Below are 23848 nucleotides of genomic sequence, written 5' to 3'. Positions count from 1 at the left end.
ATCAGAGTAAAATGGGCTCATACACACATGTCCTCTTACCCACTGTGTTTGCCTGTGGGTCCTGGACCTGATTTTAATCCTCCAGTGCTGCTGCTTTCTGCATTGTAGCAAAATCTGCCCTGTCTTCCTGAGTCTTCTTGAAGGTCAGCCCCTTCTGGGGACTGGCTGCTGGCATTGGGCTTCTCGCTACAGTCTCCCCATCAGGTGCTGGCTTTCTTCTCTAACGGTCTTGACTCCTGCACACTGTAACCTCCTAAACTATCTCTTGGAGCATGCTCAATTGCTCTCTAAGGATCCTCTAAAGACTTTCACCCAGTCAGTTACTTCTTCAAAAGACATAACAGACAAATTCATGTATTTATTCTCAGAAAAGTTTGTTTCTGATTTTACGTAAGAATTTCACCTTAGAAAGACCTGTGTGCTGTCTTCACCATAGAAAGACATTGAATGCTGTGTTATTGCCTCCAAACCCTAATTTAAAAAAAAAACTTAATCTCACCAAAACTGTCATGCTTAAATAAAGTTGACAATAAATGTTCAGGTTAAATGCTGGTAAGGATTAAAAAAGCCCCACAGATTACTCCATTACTTTGTAAGTCATGTTGAAGTTGCTATGTTTTTTAAAATTATGAGTTCCGTAATTTAACATCACATTATATGTATTAAGTAGAAAACAAAAGTAGAAAGTGTTATATCTGTGCTTTGTGCTGGGGTTGTATTTTATGACAGCAGCTTTAAATTGGTGCCTTCATATGTTCAGAGTTCAGATGCAATACTTAGAATAAATGTTAGAAAATTTTAGAGAGCAAGTTAATTTTTTCAGTCCGTTAATTTCTGCCCCTCCTCACTCAACTAGTGATATAAATACAATGAAGCATGAGTCTCAGAAAGATTTTCAACTTCTTTAAAAAAACCCAATTATAACTAATCAGATTTTAGATCAACTAGTTAATAAAGATACTACATTATTTATGCTAAATGCTAGTACTAATCTTCAGTACAAGCTGAGGTGATAAATAGCCATGTGATACTAAGTCTGTTGCACCTGTCTGTTAACCTTGTGTTACCAATCCACAAAAAGAAGAGAGACAGGCAGGGAAAGAAGGCTTGAGAGAAATTTCTTTTTAGGACAGTTGAGCACTTTTGTTAGAAATATTCAATATGATTGTGTGCAACATTTAGCAGTCATTGTATTTGCACTTTTCTTAATAGTCCCTTGTAGAAGTCCAGTGTGGATGTATCAATGTAGGTCTGATTCATTTTTGCTTTGCCCAGCCTCTTGGTTTTTTTTTTTTTTTTTTTTGTAATTTTACTACAAACCTCACTTTCAGATTAGGAAAATATTAGCATATGCTTCCAATGATAGATGATATTTTAAATCACTGACTCAAAGGCTGAATTCATCTGATGCTGGGTTTACTTTCACATTGTCACAAACCACATTTGGTTTGTGAACCAAAACTCTATTTTGTTGTTAGTGTCTATCCCACTCCTGTTTACTTTCTTACCTCTTTTTGACAACAAAACCAAATGATGTATATACTTTAAAAACACACAAGCAGGTAGCATGTTTCTGAATAGCTAGGAGTGAGACATAAGTAATGCTTGCATTAATTCTTCTCTCAGATACTGAATATGTAAGTTATTTACACCATGTCTAGGGTGACATGAAAGAGCTTAGAGGAGAGTTTGATGTCCCCTTCAGGTTTTCCCAATCATAGACAGATTTGGATATTGGAATACTGAAACTATATTTGTATAGAATACTGAAAAGAAGTCTAGATCATAATTATTTGGAGTTTTTTGGCTTTTCTTTTCTCTCCTGCCATCTCTTCTGTAACAAAGATAATGCACCAAATAAATGTGGTAATTTGTGTCTGATTGGTTAGTTCTCTTAAGTGAATGTAGAATGCTTTAAAATATTTGTAAGAGATTTGTAAGATTGATTGTTTACCTTTCCACACTGACTTTCAATCATATAGTGAAATATGCTTCGATATCCTAAAATTAATAAATGAAAAGAATAGGATCTCTCTCAAATAATGAAAAGAAGTGGTGCAAGACAGAAAATATAGCTGTTTAAGATATTAAAAGGACCTGAATTAGTTTGGATCTGTCACTGCGACTAGGGAGGTAGACTATTCATGTAAACGTTTTTTCACCACCAGCAGAGAAGTCATAGGCAGCATAGCATGTTTGTTGGTATTCTGCCTTCTTTCTAAGGAAGTGATCAGACATGGAGCAATGAAAGATCAGTCTTTTTTTAAATGACTTGCTAACCTTGAAGATAAAACTCATCCTACATGTTCTTTATTTTTATGACTTTATGTATGGCTCATTTAACCCTGCAGTACTCTGTCCAATGCCTTTGGGGAAATCGGGAATAAACGGGTCCTGGATACATGTACTGTTGCCTGGTGAACATGATTTGGTCATCTTTAGGTTATCATCAATTTTTCTTCTGAACTGACGTATCTGGAAATATATTTAAGGACTATGTAGTACTGACCCTGAAAGTTTTGGTATTGCAAAAGTATTAAAAGCAGAGAGATTATGACTATGCTTGAAGTAACTGAAAAATCTTTTAAGTGAAAAAAATCATACAGTTGTCTTAGAAATTTACAGGAAAAGGGATTTTATATTTTATAGAAACTTATTTTGTGAAGGCCTAGCAACATCCAAATTTTGGACCATATTGAATTTTATTATAGTCCCAGACTAATACAAAATTGGTAACTTCACATCCAAGAAGTCCAGCAATTTTTGAAGAATTCTCCCTTCATAGTAAAAAAAAAAAAATATCAAGGTGAAGTAGTGTATAAAATGAAATGGTTAACATGCAGAAAAAAATCAACATTCGCATATGTGCTATTTCACCTCTGCAGTGTTGCACAAGTGGCAGATTTTAAAAATTTTAATCCAGGATTTTGAATATGGGACATGAAAAAAAATAATCTAAAGTTACACAAATTGTGATTTTTACAAAGTCGTCATTTTGTTATTATTGTCTCACCAATGTTGTGTTCATTTCACAACTGTAGCTCTTAAATTTGTGTTTTATGCTTTGGTTCAAAACTTGTATTGCACTAAGTAGACTGAGATTCCAGTAATTAGTTAGATTCACTAATCCAAGTTAGTGAAAATTTGGATCAAATCTTTTCTATGCAAGTATAAAAATGCTGATTTATTAGGTTCCTAACTGTTGGTTTGGTATTTGGTTAATACAAATGCAAGAAAAAGTGCTTTTTTTTCTCTATCATAAAAATACGTCAATCAAATTTTTCATCAATGGCTCATGTTCTTGTGCAAAAGGGTAGCAACTGCCACATGTTTGGCAAAAGAGTTTCTTCAGTACGCAAAAGTTGGGGAATATATAAGCCTCTGATCTTGCTAATGTTTATCTATTGATTGATCATTGATCAAAAAAATTGTGCTGAATACCCCAGGTATTATCAGATGTTCAAATTAAATAAGGTGCCCAAACAGGTGAAATAATATTTTTTTAAATATTTATTTAAATTTATTTAATATTTGTATTTTCAAATGTTACTTGCTATCAATTTTAGGATTCCTGCATATCCAGCATTAACATTTAATAATGCTAATGATACAAATTTTTCTATTAAACCTACCAAGAACTTTCCCAGTTTTGTCTGTGTTCTTATCGGGGCTGAGAATTTGATTCTCCATACAAAGATTAAATAAGAAAGTATGCCTTGAAGCAGCTTTAATGTACCTTGCCTTAGTAATACATTTCTTGATATTATCATTATTATGCAATGCTAATTCTTTCATTGCAGTGCAACCATTCAGTAGTCAAAAGAAAGCAAAGTGGGGTGTGTTACCCTGTTGCTATTAGAGAAATAGCATTCTCTTCAATTGATATACAGATAAGGATTGGGATAAACAACCTACACCTAATGTTTTATCATTCAACATAGGGTAAACTGATGTCATGTCAAGGGCACCACAATGACATTAGTATGTTGTTCAAAGTATGGTTTGAGAGTACGTTCATCCCCTTGATGCTTTGTTAAAAATGTTTTAAGGAATATAAAAGAAGGGTTATTTGCTTCTTTGTAGGTTTATACAAGCCTTTTTTCTTTCTCCTGAGGTCAGCTGCCAGACTAAATAAATGTACTTTTATAAAGCAAGGTGGCAGCAAGAATCTTCTGACAGAAAAAAATGGTCTACTGTGCTCATTTTTCATGAGTGCAGCAAAAAGATGAGATGTTAGCCATGACCACATTCTACCTCGATTCCTTCTTTCTACATATTGTATCCACCTTTTCCCAGTAATACTTATTGTCTGAGTTTGCATTAAAATTATCAATTTTGGGGAAACTCGTGAGTGTTTTGTACTGAAGTATTTTATTTCAGGTGCTGAAGAAAACCTCATGGTTAATATAGTTTTCAATAACTCTTTCATCACATGTAAGATTTAAATCATACGCGCCTGGGGATGTATTTGTAGAGGGTAGATTGGATCATCTTTTATGTCTATCTAATGTTGTTCTGTATATATTCCCTTTTTAAATAAAGGAATTTTTGTCTCTGCTGGTCTTTCTAGAAACAGAGATTACTGGTGTAGTCATTTACTTTAGCAAGGATGTAGATTTTCCTTTGACTGTGGATACCAGCCTATAGGAATTACTTTCCTTGATATATTTGCGTTTTCAAAAAATAGTGTAGAAGCAAAAAGCATCTGGGAAACATCCTGAGAATAAGACCTCTCTACCTGTGACTGCTAGAGGGGAACTAAGCAACCTTTAAAGTTTTTAAAGTAAAAATCAATAGAAAAGCTGTCAGGCACTGGCAACTTATTTACAGGGAAAAATATTATGTCTTTCAGAATTTCTTTAGTCCTAACTTGCTTTATACAGGTGACTTTTTGCTTGAATCTATTTTAGGGATGTTCTTTAAGAATTTTCGGTTCTCATTAATTAACGTCTTCTACAAAGGTACAGGTTTTTACATACATCAAGGATTTTCTGAAAATCTGATTTTCTATTGATATTTCAAATTCTTCAATTTTTTTTCTGCATTTTTTTAATTTTTCATGTGAAGCTAATAGTCTATTAACCACTTTGTCTGTCCTGTAACTGACCTCTTTAAACTGTTTCACTGTGTTTCACTTTTACCTAAAACATTTTAAGACCTAGAGGACTAATAGCTCTCAGATGATTCTGAAAATTTCCTTTTAAATTATAAGACCTTGTCTAGACTAGGATTACTGTTACAAATGTGTTAGTTGGCTAATTCTGATGATCCTTTCATATTAATTTAGATAAGGGTGATGGGTGTTGATATTTTCCTGCATTTTTTCTAAAAGTTGTGAGTTTGATTCTTCTTTTTTTTTGTGAGATTATTTGTATGAAAAGCATATGTGTAATTTCTATTAATTCATATGAATCACCTATTTTGTAAAAATAAATAAGCTAGCTGCAAGGCGATGGGTAATTCTATCCCTTTTGTGTGTGTGTTTATAGAATATAACTAATTGATCTGTGAAAACAAGACCAACAGAATAGCCATTTTGAGGGATATTTGGCACTTCTATACTGTTTTAATAGGAAAGAAACTGTGATTAGAACAGGAAAACTTTTTAGAATGTTTGGAAATATAAGTAGGTATGATAATATTGCACAAACAGAAATGGTAATATTACCAGAATCATTTTTACGTACAACAATATGGAACTAAGAACCCTACTATTAGTGACACTGAAAGTGTGTATTTCAAAGTAATTTTGATGTCATGATAGAAAAATGACGTGTTCAAAACTCTGACTGGTCATTTGGATTTCTGAAGAACTACCAAACTTCTGTTCAACTTGAGAAAGGAATAAAGAAAGAGAGAAAGGAAGAAAGAAAGGAGAATCGATGAGTTTCTGGACAGAAGCCTGTGTGCCTTAACACATACACACAAAATTAGATATCATAGAAAATAGAATCATAGAAACATTCAGGTTGGAAGAGACCCTTGGGATCATCGAGTCCAACCATCTACTCTACTCTACATAGTCCTCCCCTACACCATATCATTGTGAAAGCTTTTTATGCTATACTTTTAAAAAGAAACCTATCTTTTTGTTATTTTTTATTTTAATAAACTATATTTTTATTTGGAATACATACATTTATCCTTACACCAGAAGATACAAACACTCAAAAGTGATACTAGCAATTGAGACATGGCTGTGAGGTGGGAAAACAGATGGGAGGGGAAGAAGTCAGGAGAGCTTACTGAAAAGTAAAATGACTGCTCTTTGTATCTCCTATACATGGAAGAGAAGACTGGGAACTCTGTTATGAGCCAGCTTCTTGTCTGTGAAGCGCTGGTTGGTATGCAGGGAGCTGGCTGTACCACCTTCATTTCTATTGCATTTTCATACAGGTTATAGCTACTATTAATGAGGGTCCTAGGCCACTCTTGTCCTTAGTGGATAGTGTTCCTAATCCAACAATGCTAACTTGACAGATCGGAGCTATATGCTGTCCTGGTAATACTACCCCAAACCGCACAGTCCAAGGCAGTGAGCCAACCAGTGCATGCCAGTCCTGCCAGCTTTGTCCCACTAGAGGAAATATCAAACTGGTAGTACAAAAGGTCTGGCACAAGGCAGGGAATTTCTCTCTAGGGGACTTCAGAGTACATTCATTATTACCTGTAACTTTAACAAAACAACCCTTTCTACAGATATAGTAAAAATCACTGAATACACTATTTTGTTTATCTTGCCTAAGGAGTACACCTACTGATGACATGCAAAGGTGGAAAGCAGACTAATACTACAAAATAATTAATTTGAAAGTGAATTTGAAAATTGAAAATAGAAAAGCTTTCACTGCACTTTCTTTTCTTTATTTATTTTGTAGTCAAAGAGAGGTTGCCAGGGAACGCACTCTGCCAGGACCCTACATTAATCCATTCTGACTCCTTTTGGGAGCAAACACAAAACCTTCTTCTTAAAGGCCTTGCTTCTGCAAGCACTGTCACTCACTTCAACCTGCAAATTTCAAGCCATCTTTCTCCACCAAATAAATTAACTAAATAAAAAAAAAATCTCAAACAAAAGCCTGCTTGCAGTAGAGCTCTTATGTTCAAATTGGGAAAAGCTAGACTATGATATCCAGTCTGTATTTCAGCTGTTCCTTTCACATGAATGGTGCTTGGCTACTGATGGGATAGTGATACTTGGAGGTCATCGTATGTGAGACTTGTGTGCTTTAAGATTCAATTTGAGAACTGCTTTGCTGAGATTCATTTAGTAGTGAAGTTCTGTTATGTGAGTGTGCATACTGTCTTTTCCAGAATAGCTTGGAGCTGCAACCTAACCCAAATTATTTTAATCAAGAAATTTCCCTACCCTGCCTATGGCTGAGCTCCTTAATAAGGAAGAGAAAGCTGAGAATTGGAGATAAGACAGCATACTGGATGAGATGAATCTGATTGGACCCAGAAGGATTTCATCAGCAAACCCTTAAAGCACTTCTTTGCTGCAGTGATAGCTGCTTATAGAATAAAAAAACAACGAAGTTTTGAGTGTTGCCAACATAGATAGAGCTTCATGCCACCACAGCTAATTCTCTAAGGACCCAGGGTTATCTGAGAAGTTTTGGAGCAGACCAGGAACAGCTATTGTTCTGCAGATACACACTGCAATAGGAAGTTGTGACTGGCTATCTGTGTGACAAGTTAGGTGTGCACCATTCAATCTACTGTCTTTCCCCACTCTCCTCCTACCTTCTCAAAGACAGGTATCAATTGGAATGAAACCCTGGGTACACAGATCATCCAGGCCAAGGTGGCAAGATGGTAACACTCAGTCCACATCTCACCAAATCTGTAGTTTAGGAGCAGTTAATAGACTGTCAGGAAGATACTATGAACTTTAGTCGTGCTTGTGTTTTGATAGAACACTAATAGAGGGCATCTGTTTGTTAGGTTTGGCTTTTCCTGATTGAATATTTCATATACCTAAAAATGGTAAAAAAAAAACCTTGATGAAAAAGGGCAAGTATTGTAGCAATAGCCATAATCAGATATTTGCTTTCCTGTTTTATGTGTTTGTTTAAATACACAATATCCTCTCACTGATATCAGAATCAATTTTAATTTGTTTCTTTAAATACTCATTACTTTTTCATATAGATCTATTTTTCATTTAATATTTAAACTTTCTTAGTATCTGCATAGGTTGAAATGCCTGTCTATGCAAGTACGCAGCTGAAAATTGGAGCATTGCTGCATTTTTATATCTAATTGAAAATAAATACATAAAGCTGCCAGTTGTGCTATGTCTTTTGCCTCATGAAAGGTCATTTATAATCTTTTTTTGTAGTTAATGGAATGCACCATTTTTATTACACTGAAATCTGAATGCCTTCAGAAACTTTGAAAACTAAACAATTGTATGCGAGATAACAGAGAAAAAATAATTTCCTTTGGAGAATGACCTTTCAAAAGTGACTAGCCCACATCTTTTTAGTGATGCCAACATGTCAGCTTCACATTGTGTACAAACTTCCCTGTCTTTGCCATATGCAAATATCCTCACTAAAATGGTAAAATAATGCTACACATTGTAATATTTATTTTTTCACAAATGTTCATCAGATAATAGATTTTAAGGGCCTTTGAATACAGAACACTGTATGTGCTGTCAGCTTAGCCAGTAGATTTTGTTTACAAAATGTCAGCATTTCCTTTTTTCTGAAAAGGACAGATGATAGTGTCTTCTGAAGAAGGGAACCTAAGGCCAACTCTCAACTTACACCGTCAGCAGTGACCTCTATTGTCCTGTTCACAGTAGCATCAATAACAAGAAGTAATTGTTACATACATGGGAAGAGAAAAAAGGTACAAGAATGTCAAGATAAATGAGATAATCTTATACTAGATCTATTATCCTTTTCTAATAAAAGATTGTACTATATTTATCGGTGCAATTTCTTCAGAAATCCTGAAATTCAATTATGATCAAATTATAAGTCAGAATAAAACTGGGGATGTGCAAGCTTAAGGCCTTTCCTTTCGATGAATGATTTATGGTCACTAAAGCTTACAGTCAGCAAGCATAAAATATAAAGGAAAAATACCTAAGAAAGTATTCATAAGTCCTCTTAAAGACTAATCAGCACAGACTCTTCCTTCACATTTTATAAATAGTTTTTACCACACACTGAATAAACATTATTTTCAGAACACAGCCTGCTCCTCAAAAGTTTTCACTTGTGAAAAAAAAAAAGATAACAGGAAAAAAATTGCATAAATTCCTATTCAGAAAAGCATTTATGTGCCTTTTGAGCAAAACAGTTAACACCATCTGCTGATACTGAACCTTTTACATGGTATTTTATGTCATTGGAATGTATGACCAAATCAATAATAGAGGAATTACGTGGCTAGGTCCAATAAACCTACGCCACATTCTGCCCATCTTTACATTTTCTAGCTTTCGTTCTCTATTTCACTCTAGAGAGACTATTTTTCAGACTCACAGGTAGAAATCTTTGCTTTTTGGACTTGGGTGTCCATAAAATGTCATCTGGATAGAGGTAATGCAGCCACAAAAGAAGAAAAATGCACATTGAGCTATTGAAACACAAGCATTGACAAGCTCTGTGTACTAAAATTACTTCATGAATTAAAACCCCCAAAAAAGGCATACATTGCATAAAAATAACAATGCCCTGTAAATAATGCTTTGAATATTGCCTGTTGCAATATGCCAGGCGTTACATGATCATGGTGTTACATAGCATTGACCTAGACTAAATGTGCCTTCTGGAACTATATGGTTTTGTGGTTCCACCCACTTAATTTTTTTATGCAGAGAAACCAGTCTACATTAGTCAAATTTTAATCAATTGCTAGGTTCCAGGTGAATCTATAGGACTGCTTTTGTTTTCAGTTACGACATAGAACCAGCTAGAACTTTTTTAACTGATGCAGTATGATAAACTAGAACAGTCTTCTTTCATCTCAGCAACATCTCTTCAGTATTTTAAATCCCTTTTAAGATTTTGAAATGAGAGGCAAATTATTCTATATCACATTTTGTATCCGTATTATGTTACTTTATAGTCATATTCTGATATGAGAATCCAGCTGCATGCTTTCTTGTTTCAGAAGATTATCTATTTATTTGGGTTCCTTTTGTATACCAACTCTTTTTGTCAACTGTTCCTTCTTGCAGCAGCAGTTCTTCTTTCCCTTTGTTAGCAACACGGAAGTATGAGTCATTTTAGGAACTCCTGCGTTATTTTAATGCATTTAATTATATTGTATGTGTGTCTATCCATTCATATTTTATTTCAATAACTTTCAAGATCCTTATCCAAGCCCAAAGGAATAGTTGTCATAATATTTGACTTCCTGTGATTCTAGTCTCAACATCTACAGGGACAAAGGTACATCCTAATAATATATTATAATTGGTCCCTTTGCACAATTAATAAGTCAGGTCTTATCAATCAATCAACTTTCTGTTTATGTAACAAGTGCTGCATATACTATGCAGAGAAAAACTTTAACTGCGAGAGAAACTCCAAAGCCAAGTAATTCCTTATGAATTTTGAGGGAAGATCCCATTCATAGAACTATATTTGACCACAGAGAATTGATAAGGTGAACCATCAGCTGCTGTACAAAAAGCAACCAACTATTAGGAGTGATAAGAAGAAAAAGAGTAGTTTTGGAAGACTATGCTACCCATCTGCTTTGCACAGGAAGTAATCAGTAAAAGTAGTAGTCCTGAATATCTCAGAAAACCTCTCACTACCACAGATCCAGGATGACTGCTTCCAGGATAAGAGTGCAACAGTGGCTCCAGTGTTTCTTGATAAAATACATTCTGAGGAAGGCCACTGCAGTGGGATGTAATAGCCATCTTGAGATAATTGAGATGGTCCAGGTTTAAGCTGAATACCAGGCATGTGAAGGAGAGGTAGGTAGCTTTACTGTTCCTCTTGCCACCTGCAATGCAGCACTAGAAGAACTGGGGTTCTCCTCAGCCGAACAAAGAGAGTGGGGGGACTGTTGGTACTGCTCTTCAAGGGGAGCAGCAGGGGCTCATTCAAGGGAAGTTTCCCTCCCTCCTTTTCCACCACTTAGGGTGAATGGGGAGAAGCTGTTTATCCACACGAAAGCCTTCTTCCAGGATAATGCATTTAAGAGACAACTAAGACCATCTCATTTGTTCTCTGTTTTCAGATGCAGAAACTGACTTTTCTTAGGCAGTAATAACTAAATAAGTCAAGTGAGGTTTGGAATGACTGTATAAATTAGGTGAGCAGAACATTCCACAATGATTAAAGAAATGGTGCAACTACGGCTTTTACTTCTGCCCTTCAGGTTTCATTTGAAGAAGATCCATTTTTGAAAATTGTCACTGCTGAAGGTTTTCCATGTCTGAATGGATTTTGTGTTATGGCATTCAGCAGGCAGGCTGGAACTGGATTATAGCATTTCTCAGGGTGAAATAGTTGATAGCTTTTGGGGAGGAAGGGGGGAAACACATGCAAAACTGAAAGTCAAAACCAACAAACCACATACACAATTTTTCTGTATTGTTTTCTCTCCTTTGTATTGCCAAGGACATTAAGCAGGACAGACACTAAGGAGTTCTTATCCTGCTGTTTTGTTCTGCAATTCATGATCTTTCTTTGGAGCATCCCAGTAATTATCGCAGCAACTATTTGTTCATATGTCAGATCAGTAAATGAATGGCATACCACTTTCAGTAGACTTAGTGAAAGAAAGAAGTAGGTCTTCTAAATGGTAGTGCATAAAATTAAGTTAAAAAAGGGATAATAAATACTTTGCTTGGAAGTACATACTGATTTGTATATCCTTTAAATTTTTGGTTTCCTATTGGGTTACAGAAGAAAGCTAAGCATGACAGTGTCAACTAAAAAGTCATTTCTGAACAGATAATGCACTTTGATTTAGATTTGCAATATTTTTATTTGGAATGTTTTGGGGTTTTTTCATACCTGAGATGCTTGTGTAACACCCGAGTTTGGAATCCATCTTGCAATCAACAATAGTAAAAGACATAATGCTGATGAGATAACATGAACCTCATTGTATGAGTCTAGAGGACAAGTTAAGACAAACAACACGCAAAACCAAACACATCTTAAATGACAGAAACAGGCAGAACTTGAATCTCTCAGCTCCCACTTCAATACATTAGAAACTTAATATCTGAGTATTTAATACTCAGTTCTCAAGATTTAGAACAACTTGTCTGCTAAACATCTGGAAAATTTGTTTCAAACTTAGATTACTGACATAGCAAAACAACTGTAGATCAGCAATAAATTCTTACTTTGCTTTTAAGGGGCAAACAAAGCACAGTGATTTTAATTCCTTAATATACACTATATCATTAAACAGGACTTATTATTCAATTAAGAAGGATACAGATTTTTCCAGTGCATTAGAGAGTTAATTTGATCACACAAATAGATAAGCTACATACTTACAGGAGCTAATAATGTGTTTGCTAAAATATTTATGGAGTTAAATTATTCCATAAATTGTACTGTAGTTCACTGAGATTGTTTCATTTTAATATTAATATGGACAAACTGTGCTGGAGATGCTAAAAATGTTGAACTTCAAACACATTTCTTGATCATTCTGATTTATATAAGTGCTTTTTGGTTTAGGGCATGTTCAGTGAAAGATAAAAGGAAAAGCTTCTTGATATATCTTAAGGTGATAGGTGAACAAAGTGGATACCTATATAGAAATAGGTCACAGACGATCACTTGCATATAATAAATATTTTAACTTAGGTTGCTGTAAAATGCTGTTTGCAGTAACTTTGCAGAGAAGTACTTCAGTTCAAAATAGCTTTAAACCAGGAGAACTAAAATGATATATTTTCTGGTACAGTTTTCTTTGAAAGAGGTGCCTATCACTTTAAATCAAAATGAATTCATTTCTTACAAATCATATAGTGGATGTGAAACCATTCCTCTAACATGTGATCATCCCACACATACTTTAGTTTGTCATTCTTCTCTTTCTTTTTGCAGGTGTTGTTAAAAAAATGCAAAAGCCTCCACTTGCCAAGATGCATGTGTACTTCGCTATTTATGGCTTTAAATGAGAAAATAAGCCTTCTTAGAATTCTGAAAATGTTGAATTTGTTTTTCCCAGCTGGAGAGTGGGGTTAGCTTCATTTTTAAAAATATGTCTACGTCAGAATGTTCTTCAGCTTTATGCCAGGAAACTAAGCAGCATGTTATGGTGTTCAATGAAAGGAAAAAGGACTGACTCTGCTTTTGGCAACTGCTACATCCACCTGATGATTGAAATAGACATGGTGATTGTAGAATCTGATTATTCCTGTGGACTGAAAAAGTTGATTAAGCAGTGAACCCTGAGATTTCTCCATGCGTTTTTTATGTGTATCCTGAACAGTTGCATATGAGACATGACCTTCCATCTGAAATATTTCTCCACTATACTTCTGGGGTTTTTATTTGGATTCATAGGAGTTTAAGACAATCATGCATAGAGAAAATGAGAATTTGTTCTATAATTTGAGTATTTAGGTTGTTGTTTAATTTTTTAGAATGTTGTGTGTGTATATGTCCCCTCGAATAAAAAATGAGATTCGGAAAACCAGGACACATTAAAGAAGTTGACAATCTTTCAAGGAGTTCTTCTTTATTCCTATTACTTTTTTTCTAAGTATGCACATGTCTTCATAGGGAGTCATGACAAAAGCCAAAAAATGCATAGTTATGGTTATTTTTTCCATCACCAGTTACTGGCCTTCTTTATCCCACTCTATGCCCACATATATTTGCATTATTTTATTTTGCATTTTTGAAAAGATTACTTTGCATCAGTCCTCTGGTCTATGAGATAGGCTTTAGTCTTGAGATATGCATGACCTGACATAATCTAGAGAGATATATCCTTATCCCTTACCTTTGTTGATATGAGATAAATTAAAATAGGAAGCTGTGATTTAATCTCTTCAGTTTAAGGCCTTTTTGTATAATCTTCTGTCTTTGCTTGTTGCAATTTTTCTCTACTATATGAATATTTTAAAATTCTGAAGCCACACTCATGTGAAATTCATCATGTATCTTTTAACAGCTTTCAAACAATGACATATGAACCTAGTGGGTTTACCTTTCCTGTCCCAATAGAATTTTAATAACCCTGTGACTTCACTAATAACAAATACAATATTGCAATAACATTTTATAAAACTATTCTCCTTTTCACTTACAAAACATCTAAATAATGTTGGCAATATGACAATTAAAAACATATCTAACTATAATTACATACACAAATAGTAACTCCTTTCATCATTTTTTTTCCTTCTACTGGTATGTTTTTTCCTTTAATTTCTCCTGTGATTCTGTCTCCATTGAGTCTCCATATATAACTCTAAGAACTGAGACAAGAGAAGTTGTGCATTGTGGTATCGCAAGAATGCAGTTCAACCTACTGTTTGTGCACCTAAGATAAAGTCTAATGTCTACAAATCGGAAGAAGCTTTTGCCATTGGAGAAGTGCAGATGGAACAGGCAGCAAGCTTTCTTCTGCGCTCACAACAATTAACTTTTCATACTTCTGAGATCATAGACAAGCCATGTTTTATCAGCAGTGCCATATTACTTCTAAACAACAGCAGTCTTCAGGTGTTCCTGAAATTTTGACAACATAATGTGATATTGTATGGTCTTTCTCTATGCTATGATCAATGAGTAAAATGATATGTCTTACACTAGTTTAGTCATCATAATGAACATTAATCTCCTTAAATCTCTTTCAAGCTTGTTAAATTTGAAGGACTAAAGTTGTCAAATTGATTATAATCTGATCTTTCTCTAGGTGGAATTATGCGAGACCCTGAGTCAATCCCACTGCTGACTGCTGCCCAATAGGGAGGCTTCCTTTTATGTGGCTCCAGAAGCAGTTCCTCCTCCTCCCTCTTTCACATGGTGTGGTTCTGCCCTTTTTTAGGCTCTACTCAAGATCATCACTGAAAAGACTGATTGCACTAACCCAGCAGAAAACCATCTGAAATTGTCTCATGGAGAGACCTGATGTATGTTACAGCTAATGCAAGGTAAACAGAGACAGCATGCAGTAGGGAGCTTGACAAGGTGTTAGATTGGCTCAAGCTGTCTTATGTAATTTTGTTTTTGAAAGTGAAGTGACACAGCTTTTGTAGCTTGGTTATGAAAAGTAGTGTTAGTTCTGGTTGGTGGGGTTTTTTGTTTGTTTGGGTTTTGGGGGTTTGGGTTTTTTTTTTAAACTGTGTGTTAGTTATAGTACTTCTCATCTATTCGGAAAGCATACTTTGGCTTTGAAACCCTTCAGGAATACTGGAATTTGGTTGAAAAGAGCTACTAAAATGTTAATGAGTGTTTTTTAATGTGATTTTACAACTCCTCTTATCACTTAACCTAAGTTGGCCAAAGCTTTGAGAAAGATATGTCTAGTTATGTCTCTATTACACTGTAAAATGAATTACCAAAGATCAAAGAGTTGCTAAATATTGATAAGATTTTTTAATAGAAAAGTAAATAGGCTATTTAACCTTTTTGAACAGGGAACACCCATCTATTAGGGAAGACAAACCTGAAGTAATAATGGATTATATACAGATTTCCCCTGCCCGATATATTCTTGCTTTCAGGACGTGAATGATTTTCAAGTTCCAGCAGACTGTTCCCAGTTCTCTTTGGTTCCTAAGAATGAGCTTGCCATTCAAAGCCTTGTTGGTACAAACATCCTGATGTGACTGCTCTACCTTTTGCTGCCTGAAATCTTCTCCCCCTGAATATCTTTCTCCAGGTTGTCTTGCCATCAATTTAGAAATATATAGGAATAGATGAGGAGTATCTGTGCACAAAATTAAACTCCCAAACACAGTATCTGTCACACGCACATTGAAACAGTTTGAGCTCTATGCGTAATTGTCATTTTTTACTGATGGTTGTCACAATATGCACTTAAAAGCTGTATGTGTAAAAACTAATTTCTATGTCTATTTTTATGTTCCTGGTTCCTGCTGAAGTGAAAATGTGACAAATTTATTTTGGGGCAAAAAAAATATAAATTAACTTCAATATAAAGGGAAAAAAAATCTTCCATAGGTAGAAATTTCCTTCTTTTCTTCCTCCATCTTTCCTTCTTTTACCCTAAAATAACTATATTATATTTTAAATAGCTTTGAAACTTACTGTGAATGATTTTTTACGCCCTTTTTGATTAAATGAATTAAAATTTCACATAAATCACATAAAAAAATAAAGACTTTCACAAAAATCATACTATGTTTTAGTAATGAATATGGCAAAAAATTCCATTAAAGGAAACATACCTATCTAGACTTAGGCTAAATAATGATCTAGTTAAACTTGTAATATAAGCCCATGTACATTCATAAAGCAGCTAAGTTCAGACACACAGCAAGCACCTGTTTTCATCAGAATCAAAAGTTGCTGTACAACAATAAAAAAAAATAAAGAAAAAATGTCTGACAAATAAAGCTGGAAAAAACAATGGTAATTAAAAAAAATACAGCAAAATAAAATAGTAAATATAAAGTATGCACAGAAAAGGTGAAAGTAACTGCACTTTTAAAAAAAAATGTTGACAAAAGGAGGGTTCTTTTTTAATCATCCTACAAATATTAGTTTTATCAGCAGGGGAAAAAAATCTTACAATAAAGCCAACAAAAAGTCTACCTTCCTCCTCATTTTATCTGTCATGACAGCAGTTACTTGGTCTTTTCTAAGAAAGGATTTGACAATAATTACTGCTAGAGGAGTTAGAGCTTAGTTATCTTAAATTTATCTGAGATCATTGACTTTAATCAAGTTAGTTTCAGGAAAGAGTGTATGATTTCTCTGCTTCCTACTGGTCTGCTGAACATCTATCTTTTTTTTTTTTTTAAATGTTAAAATTCAGCTGGAATCACCTCTGTGGCCACACTACTTGATGCTGGGAAGGATTTTGAGAAAATAGGATAATGTTATTCATATAGAATCTTTGAACTATTTTTTGTAGGGAACAGGCTATTGATTGTGCCAGTATCCCTCATACTACATGCAATGATTCAGCATGGAACAACAACTCATTCTACAATGAAACACAAGACATGATTGCCCTGAATCAATCTTATGAGCCCAAAAAGCACAAAAGCACTTCTCTCAACTGATTTGACATAGAATACACCATAATTGATTTCTAACAATATAAACATATGTTGCTGCCATTTTATTTTATCCTGTTCCAGACAAAAACTTATTTTAATATATTGAGATTTGCAATCTAATAACTACATAAAAGGTTAATTGGAAGAGAAACAAAATGCCTATGCTCTGTTTTAAAAGCCCACTTTACTGTAGCTTATAAACCATGTTTTTTAAATAGTATATTAGCACTGAAACATCTTCTGTATAGAGCTACCTTAAAGTAGCACACCAAATTTTCCCACAATTTCTTCCTATGTATTAAATTGGAAACCTATTCAAAGCTAAAGGTTTAAGCTTTAAAATATGAGCTTGTGGGTATTGTACTTTTTTTTTTTCTCTTTCTTTTAGATTTGATCTGCTATAATGAATTGTTCTATTAAATTGGTGGAAACAAATGTTGCAGTATAATGGCTACTGTTGTTGCTTGTCATATAAAGCTTATTATCTATTAAAGTTACGGATCAAATTCAGCGAAATTGCTGTAAGAGCAGCATAGCTCATTAGTTTCTCAGGAGTTATAAGTGACGTCTTTCAAAAAATGCACATCTCACTTCCATGAATAAGTTCTTAATTTTCGTAGTCAGATTCAACCCTAATGTGGGCTAAATCTCTTCTAGTTTACACCACAATGGATTCAACAATTTCCAACCATTTTTGAAGACTGTCCTTGGGAACTGATTCATAATATACTGGCTACATTAACTACATTTGTTGACATTTCTATTATACCCTAAAGGCTAGATATGCCTTACTCCACTGTGATTCTGGAGGAAATGTATTGAAGTCAATGAAGATACATGAGTTTAAATGGTTATACAAGGAGAAAGGCATCCTGTGAGTTAGAATAGACAAGGATGAATCCACTGTCCTCATTTAAATTGCAGCTTAAGCCTGTGCCATTCCCTGAAGTTTCCAGAGGTGGAAGAATGTTGCACTAACTCACTATCATGCTGTCAAGTACATCCGTGTGGCTTATATTAGGTCTGCAATTTAGGTTCAGTATAAAAAAGGGCCAGTATCCTGATTTATCACAGTTTTATGACAGTGGTGTTCTCTCTGTGCTGAAGAAAGTGGAAAAATGGTTTCCTGGGAGTCCGGCTGCTGAATGAGGCAGATATCTATCTATGGGGATTTTAGGGACAACTCTTCTAGGACTTGGACCTTACCTCATCCTAAGGAATAAATCTGAAATCTCTGCAAGATTCTTATTTTCAATTTGCACAATGCCATTTAGGTGCAGTTTCAGACTAATGACATGATAGAAGATGAGTGTAATGCTCCATTCTGTAATTCGATTAGGCTTGAAAAAGCACAGGGAGAAGGGAAGATTGTATTTGGAATATATAATCCCAAATATATAACAGTATTTGCACATAATCAGGAGGCCAAGTCAGTGTCACATGGGCCAAACCCCTCAAAATAGCCCCAAAAATGTATCAAGAAAAAAAAAATCCATGATACCCATTGGTATAGTCAAGCTGCCTGTGGTATTTCTAGCTCTGTTCTGTGTTTGCCTGTTGTGATGATCAAATGAGCTGTCATCGCAGACCGAGTCTGAGTGAGAACATTCATAGTAAAAGACATGTCCTTGTGTTGTTAGTAATGTCTATGTCCTGTTCACTACTGTTGATGATTTGTGCTTTAGTACAGCAGCAAAACTCACAGCCTGTGCTCACAGTTTATTTTCTGCATGATCCCTTTGTTAAGCCATAATCCTATGCATGGCATTGCAGTCATGAAAATTATGTCACAAATCCAGCATAATATTTTTGCTTCATGATGGAGCAGTAAAAGGAAAGGAGCTGAGAGAAGGCCAAAAATGGTTGATTATAGAATTCTTTGAAAAATAAGAAGATAGTTCTTAATTTCTTTGAATTTATTAAATATTCCATATGCAGAATGCAGACCCTAGGACTGCTACAGCAAAAAAAGGCTTTAGTCTCTTATAGTCTATATTTTCCTCTTCTCTCATTTCTTTCTCAGTAGCAACCATATTTTCTTTTGTTTGGGAAGAGAATATATTTGAGAGTAACAACTTCATCATTACAATAGTCAGTCTGGAAAAAATATAAATGATAGTATTTCGGCTGGAGAACTGAACTGTGACTTAGGAACTCTGGATCAGTGGATAATAACTTTTCAACCTTGTCTAATAATGTATGAGATTATTTTTGTGTGGGTGCTGTCTCTCCATATGTGTATTTACATTGTACAATATAAATGTCAGAAATTAACAGTAAGTGCTACCATAATATGACACTACTGCATAGTAACTACGATACTACTAATAAGAAGCAGGGCTGAACACTTTTATGTGCTTGGATCTGCATAGTTCATGATAATAGTGATACTGTTCCATGATTAAATTGTTCCTTTTATTTACTGGTTTTTTTATGGACACTTGTAAGATTATCTTTATAGACACTTGTTTATCATCAGGTTGTCTTTTTAATATTTAAATACTACATACTGTATAGATGTCAACACAACCTCAGAGAAGGGCAGGAATTAATTTAAAAGGCACAATTATTCAGATTTTTAGCACAAAGATTGTACATGTTAAATTAATTACATGGAAGTACTTTAAATTACATTCATTTTAAATCAAAGCAGAGTCTGGCCCACACTGGTTCTGCACTGAGTTGCCCACTAAAAATATAACAAATTATGTCAGCTGACATCAGTAGAATGACCAGTAGCAGGTCTTTTAGGTATTTAGGTTTCAATTAAAGAAAAAAAAAAAGTAACCCAACTTTAATTTATTGTTTAAACTTCCAAGGAATGATTGTTATTATCTGATGATTTAGATGTAGTATGGAACTGAAAGGATGAAATTTTTCCATAAAGAATGTTCTCTTTTCTCCTTTGGCAATTGGGCTTATTACTAGCTGTAATAAATAAAGTGATTTCCAAATGAAGTGTGCCTTTTTACTGTGTTTTGATGTAGTGTAGGCATTATCTTTTATTGTATTCAGTTTTGATTTCAACTGCATGTTATCATAATTTGAGACAGGCACATGTAGCTCTGTTGTAACTAAATGAAAATCCAAAGTCTCCTACTTTTTCTTCTAATATTTAAATATTTCTCCTTCAAAATGCTGCCCTCAAGATCTATATTTAGGGATTTATACAGTGGCAGAAGCAATTTATTTTTTATTTTTAATAAATGGCCCTTAAGGCACTTTGGACAGTTATAGTAGAATTAGCAGTTTGGTCACATTTAAAGTGTTCCCTCTGAGTAGCAATAACACAACCTTGTTATTTCATTATGAAATAGTATCTAAGCTTCATGTACGTCTTGTTAGGCTGCAGTGAAAAAAAATAAAAATCTCATTGGTCTGATCTTTGCTAATGTACTCTGACCCCTGCTATTTTCAAATTGGCTCTGAAGTACTCCCTTAATGGAACCACAGTAAAATAGTCCAAATAAATTCTTTTTGTAATCAAAATTCCATGATACACACAGATACTTGTATGAAAAATTCTACAGTGTGTGTGGGTACTTGTGTGTATATATTTTGTTGGATGATCTTATAGATTCATCAGAGATTAGTATTATATGTGTGAAACTGGTCATTCTTGTCAAGGTCTAAGCATAAGGTAGCTTACATTGCTCTTCACATACTACTCATAATTCTTGCTTTACTGACCATGTAAGTAGTCAAAACAGCCATTTTTTTCCCTTTCTGGCATAAGGTGATAGTAAACAAAGGCAGACTTTCATCACTTTAGTCAATGCACAAGGCTTATAAACAAAATCGGGTGTTTCAAGTTTTGCTGTTTCCACTGTAATCTGAAATACGCATGATTTAAACCCTTGGGTCTAGAGCATTGTGTGTCAAATTTTCTCTCAAATATTCCCCTCTGTGTATCACTTAGTTTCCAATGTTTTGAAAACATTCAGAGCATAGAGGATCTTGTCTGAGTGTCTGCTTGCTCCATACTGCTTGTACTGAATGATGAATTTTGTTTGAGGAAAACTGGGGAGGAAACTGACCAAAGGAGTTTCCCTTTTCATGTACAGCATGAGAAAGATTTGCCTCCTAGAATAATCTTATCTGTCATTTCCAGAGAGCCAGCCAATAGAGGATCTTGGTTTCTTAATCATAGAATGGTGTGGGTTGGAAGGGACCTTTGAAGATCATGTATTCCAACCCCCCTGCTATAAGCAGGTACATCTTTTACTGGATCAGGTTTCTAGAAGCCCCATCCAACCTGACCTTGAAGACATCTGATGATGGGGCATCCACAGCTTCTCTGGGAAACCTGTTCAGTGTCTTACCACCTTAATGGTAAAGCATGTCTTCCCTATATTCAAGCTAAACCTACCTTCCTTCAGTTTAAAACTGTTGCCCCTTGATCAGACGGTACAATTTCCAGTGGAAAAAGCAAGAGGAGGAGCAGGATAATAAACTTTAAACCTGTATAGAAATCATGCATTGGAGATCGCTTGAGCTACTAGCTTTGTATATTGAAAATCCAGGCTGATATGGAGAGGAAATTTGCAAAAACATTAAAAAATGCTTCTAATGTCAGTTCATTATCATCCATAGGAAGCTCAGATTAAAGGAAAATAGGCCACTGTTTTCTTATCTAGTGATGTAGGAAGAAAACAACTGCCTAAATTATACAATATTGTAAAGAAATAGTCATGAAAGTTCCAACACCGCTAGCCTGTAGCAGTTGAAGCTGCCACAATATAATTAAGTTTAGTATCCTGGGGGATAAACCGTGTGTGTGTATAAAAACAACCTAGCAATATGACACTGGATGTTCAAGAAGAAAATTGAGTAAATATATCTAACCTTAACAGGTTATATCTAACCTAATATATCTAACCTCCAGCAGACCCTTAATAAATAGGCTTCAAAGTGAAAAGTGTAAAACTAGAAATCCTTAGATTTGAAAAGGTTAAGACTATCATCTGTTAGAGAAGGTATACAGATTTGATCAAAACTGGAGAAAGAATAAAAATATATATAATGCGATTAAATGGTGAGTTTCAAAAGATAACTTCCTTCAGGACCGTTGTATAAATAATATCTAGCAAAGAATTGGGCAAAAACTGTAGTTCCATTTTGAGAAAACTTGAGTAGGAAATACAGAGATGTATAAAATAAACTTTGGCATGCTATGGCACACCAGATGAAGGAAAATTCAAGAAAATTTAGACTGAGTCGAAGAAAGTAAATGAAACTGTACAGAAGGGTAAAAGTACTACAGAAGACTTAGCTGATATTTGGTTGCATGCCAATTTCAACATAAGGTAAGTTAGAGATGCTTTTTAGGTGGTAAAATGGGACAGAAGCATGAGAAATGGGAAATTACATATATTAAAAAAGGGGGCAGCACTTGACAGAATTGCTAACTATGGTATAAATCATTGAGGCAACCTCCTTGCGAACACCAAATAAGTGAGTAAAATCAGGCAAAGGAAGAAGAGTATTGAGGGGTGAGCCAGGTACACAGGAAGGACTTGGAAGGGTAAAAAGGGAATATAAAGGTATACAGTTGTTAATGAAGTTCATTAATCAGCCTGAGTTGTACCTTTTTCCTTGGGTGAACTTAATAGCAGCCTCTTTGTGACATATGTTTTTGGTACTTGGTGGAACAGATCATATGCTGCAGGTGCAGATATTGCTTAAGACTAACTAGCTAATGTCCATGCTGTTATTTTACATCTGCAAAGCAGTCACAAATTCATGATTTGAGAATAGCCATTTCTGATCAGAACATAAAGAACTTGTGCTATGAAAAAACCATGCTCTAGTGCTGATCACTCTTTGAATGCCAACAGTAACTTCTGCCTCAGATCTGGAACTCCCTCTAGTCAAATGCAACCCATGTATCACAATTAGGGAAACAGATGCAAGCTTCCTCCTGACTCCTCTACTATGAGGAATTATCTGCAAAGGTAACAATTGGTTTGTGATTACAGCCTGGTAAATATGACTTCTGCTGTCAGTACTACAAGGCTGTAGGCTTTGTGACCTGACAGGGCAGGATCTTGGGCCTTACCCAGACTTACTATGGCCTCCAATGTTTTTATCATACTTGAACAACTGTCAAGGACTAAATGATTGTTGCCTAGCCTGTGTGAGTGGTGCCATGGGGAAGGGCCTGACCACCCCAGGCACTTACTGTATGACAAACACCGGCCTGTGAACAGAGGAGGGGTGCAGGACAGCTTTCAGCTATGACTTGGAGAAATGAGGAAGGAGCAGCTGGGGGTGAGAAAGTCAGAGAAACAAACTTGAGCATATCAAAGGCTGACAAGGAAGAATTAGCCACACACCCTTCTCCTCCTGGCAAAGTGTTCCGGTAGGTGCTGCCTTGCCCTAACACCCCCCTAAGCCCCCACAGTCTTCTTAGGAAAAACTGAAACTACAGAAACTCTTGACCTAAGGTCAAGACTTAGAGGCACAGGAGAAAGGCAAATCTAACACCAGAGAGAAGCAGTGGATACTAGGAAGTTTTCATACAGCAATTTTGTTTGTTGTTTCAATTAGACTTTTCTGTATTAATTAGACTGTTAAGGCTATTAAACTGTTAAAACACTAACTGCATTATTGGTAAATTTCTAACTCCAAGTATATACT

The sequence above is a fragment of the Calidris pugnax genome, unplaced genomic scaffold (genome assembly GCF_001431845.1).
Source record: "Calidris pugnax isolate Ruff unplaced genomic scaffold, ASM143184v1 scaffold95, whole genome shotgun sequence".
NCBI lineage: Eukaryota > Metazoa > Chordata > Aves > Charadriiformes > Scolopacidae > Calidris > Calidris pugnax.
This window is presented reverse-complemented; position numbering follows the sequence as displayed.